General features: G+C 34.7%; 1 protein-coding gene and 1 pseudogene across 1 annotated transcript in view; one reads left to right on the top strand and one right to left on the bottom strand.

Moving 5' to 3' along the window:
- Positions 1 to 3,705, top strand: part of GSK3B (glycogen synthase kinase 3 beta) — a 262,122-nt gene that overhangs the window by 186,257 nt on the left and 72,160 nt on the right. The window lies entirely within an intron of this gene.
- Positions 428 to 730, bottom strand: LOC105808339 (annotated as a pseudogene).

Here is a 3,705-nt window from a genome sequence, read left to right as displayed (position 1 = left end):
TATTTTTCTTTGCAAGTCTTATGTGAAATAAACAGAGCCTCGATTGTGGTAATACTGCCAAAAACAATTTTCCAATAAATCTGTCTCTAAGTATTCTAAGAGAATTCTAATTCTGTCTCTAAGTCTATCTCTAAGTATCCATGTGCAACAGTTTATAAATGGCTGCTTACATGTACTGATTTTTTTATTGAGTGAACACAGTTAACCAACAAAGCTTTAGTAAACCTTAAAAACATATCTTCTACCCTATGTAAAATATAATACACTACTTATTGTTTTAAGTATTCTATTTGCTCTGATATCACTGTAATTCACTTTTCCCCATTTTTCTGCTTTAATATTTATAAATGGTTAATTTAATGTGGCTTTTAAAAAAAAAATTTGAAATTTACATCTAATTCAAATCTGCTGTTAAGATTCCATGGTTCTATGAAGCTGCTTCTGCCATTAATAGAGAAAATGAAGTTTCTGTAGTACAGGCAGGCTTTTTAAGTAGTGATGTGACTTCCACCATGCCAGCTCCAGTCCATGGAAGATTAGCATTTACAATGTATTGTTATAAGTGCTTATTGCAGTCTTCCTGAACAGACAGTGGTCCTCAAAATCTGCATCAGAGACCGTAAACCTCTTCCACACCGTGAGGTAATGTCAGCATTTTCTTCTTGCTTCCAGATCTTGATCTTGATTTCTTTTGCGTACAGTCTAAGGCTAGACTTTGTCTTACTAACATCTCACTTCAAGAACAATCTCATCCGAAATTAAATCAAACCATTTTGTGCCATGTGCATCAAACTGAAGTGACATTGGGCTATTTATTTATTTCTGAGACAGAGTCTCACTCTGTCACCTAGGCTGGAGTGCAGTGGTGTGATCATAGCTCACTGCAGCATCAAACTCTTGGGTTCAGGTAATCCTCCCGCCTCAGCCTCCTGAGTAGCTGGGACTACAGGTGCTCTGCCAATTTTTTTTTTTTTTTTAAAAATTGTAGATACAAGGATCTCATCATTTTGCTCAGGTGGTCTCAAACTCCTGTCCTCAAGCAATCTTCCTGCCTTGGCCCCCCAAAGTACTGGCATTATAGGCATGAGCAACCGTGCCTGGCCAGAGTTGAATCTTGAAACATGGAAAGGTATTCACCATTTAGAAAGGGGATAGGAAAGGGTAAATACTTAGTAAAACCGGGTCTATTATGTGTTTCTTTATTGTTTGAACATAAGATTTTGAATGATGGGGTTGATAGAACATGAGTTTCCCAGGAAAGAGAAGGCTAGAGTTGTGGATAGTGGCCAGATCACATTAGTTTGTAGGCGGTCGGAAGCCGGTGCAGGATTTTAAGCAGAAAAGTAACGTATTTCTAGTAGGATTTCTTTTACTTCATACTTGCTTTAAAGGCTGCACATGCAGCTTTATTGAAGTTTAGCGACCTCTGGTGTTAAGCTATGGGAAAAAAAAGCAAGGCTATGGAGGAAATACACTTGTATTTCAGAGCTTTTGTCAGATGCTTCTTTGGCTTTGTTTTATTCTTTGAAGATGATAATTATCAGCTCATAATTCCTCGTGTGATATTTCACAGTATCTGGATAAATTTGTAGATGAATAAAAAAATGTTAGAAGAAACGTGGATGGGACGAAGTACAAATGAATTAGTTCATTTAATCAAAAGGGGATGGACCGCATCTACAAAGGGATGTGACAGGCTGATCTCTGATTTTATGGATCTTTCCATCACCCACCCTCATGATGTTCTAGAATGGTAGACCAAAGAAAAGGTGCTTTTTGCAGCAAATGATAAAGTTATGAACTCTAATAATAGATAACTGAGAATATATTCTTTTCCCATTGGCATGATAATGTTTAAAATTTCCCCACTCTTCTATTGTATGAGAGATCATACTTAAGAGAAAAGTACACAAGACATTTATATGCAGCTTAATTTCCTTTACATCATGGAGGGACTCAGTTTTTAGGAAAAACAGAAATAAGTATTAATTTCTAAAAATGTATGTCTTTGGTCTAAAAGTTTTGAAAAAAATTTTTTCCCCATCTCTCAAAATTCAAGGAAACCCTAATGCTTGTTTTGTGTCTGAATTGATGAGGATTTGTCAAACGTCTTTGTTTTAATCTATAAAATGAAAAAGTTCATTGTCCAATTTTGAAACTTCCAAAGACATAATTCATCTGGCGTAAATCAGATAGAAGTGTACTCTGAACCCAATAAAACTTAATGTAAAATCTAAAGATATACCCAGAAGTTGAAATAGTATAGTTAATTTGTTAAAATGTCTTGTGTTTGTGGTATTGATTATAGATGGTCATGCATTCAGAATTTTTGCTCTTCCTAATCTTGTGACCTATTTACCTTTCAGCCTTTAATGGTCTCACCCTTCTGTTATGCAATCCTTACTCTCTTTTAGCATGCTTTTTTCCACCTTTAAACCTAATGTGCATAAAATGTGCTTCTTATTCCTTTGCCTCCTACATTCCTTAAGTAAAACCAGCTCTTGATTCTCCTTCCAGAATCCCTTCCTCACCCCCATGCAGTGTAGCACTTTCACCTCACACATTATCCTTATTTTGCTTTCCCGATCCTTGGCTGATTTTGTTGCTGATTTATGTGTAAGTCACTCTGCCCTAGAGTTCCTTCAGGATAGGGACTAAATATTTTGTAAAGTGAATGACTTCAGAGGCTGAAAATGTTTTTTAAAATGCCTCTTGATTATGGCTTACCTTTGCTTTCTTAAAGAATATGCATATTATATATAAAATAGTTCTGATTTTAGGGTTTGACAGACTCTGATACTTTTAATGCTATCCTTAAAATAGCAATTTAAGAAGACTAATCATCTGGTTGTATTTAGTATAGTAAAAGCAACACAAATTACCTAGTGGTCTTTTTTTTTTACTCTTTAAATCAAGTTAAAAGAGATGTAATTTACATACAATAAAATGTAGCCATTTTAAGTGTACAGTTTAATAAAATTTCCAAAAACATATATACCCATATAACCACCGCCCTGATCATGCTTTAGAACATTTGTATCACCCTGAAATGTTCCTTTTTATAGCCTAGGGTGACCAAACATCCCAATTTCCGTAGGTCCCAGGCAAACCAGGACATTTAATCACCCTGTTTATTCCCCTTTGCAGTCAATCTCCCCATCTTCTGTCTCAGGTTACCATTGACATATTTTCTGTTACTACAGATTGGTTTTTCCTATTCTAGAATTTCATATAAATGAAATCATATAGTATGTCTCTTTTGTATCTGGTTTTTTTTACTCAACGTCTGGTTTTTGAGATTCATCTATGTTGTTGCTTGTATCATCAGTTTATTCCTTTTTATGCTGAGTAGTATTATATAAGTATACCACAATTTGTTTATCCATTCACCTGTGGCTAGATATTTAACTTGGTTTTGGTTTTTGGCCATTATGAGTACCGCTACCACGAATGCTTGTTTGCAAATGTTTTTGCAAATGTATGTTTTTATTTCTCTTGAATAAAAAACTAGGACTGGAATTGCTGATCATGTAGTAAGTGTATGTTTAACTTTATAAGAAACTACTATTTTCCAAAGCAGTTTTGCTGTTTTACATTTCCACCAACCACATCTGAGAATTCCCATGCTCTGCATTCTCATCAACACATGATATTCTCAATAATTTTAAATCGAGTCTTAAAATTACTTTTTTTTTTTTTTTTTTT

The sequence above is a fragment of the Propithecus coquereli genome, unplaced genomic scaffold, assembly GCF_000956105.1.
Source record: "Propithecus coquereli isolate 6110/MARCELLA unplaced genomic scaffold, Pcoq_1.0 Scaffold10, whole genome shotgun sequence".
Classification (NCBI taxonomy): domain Eukaryota; kingdom Metazoa; phylum Chordata; class Mammalia; order Primates; family Indriidae; genus Propithecus; species Propithecus coquereli.
Note: the sequence above shows the minus strand (reverse complement) of the source record. Positions and strands in the feature narration are given on the sequence as shown.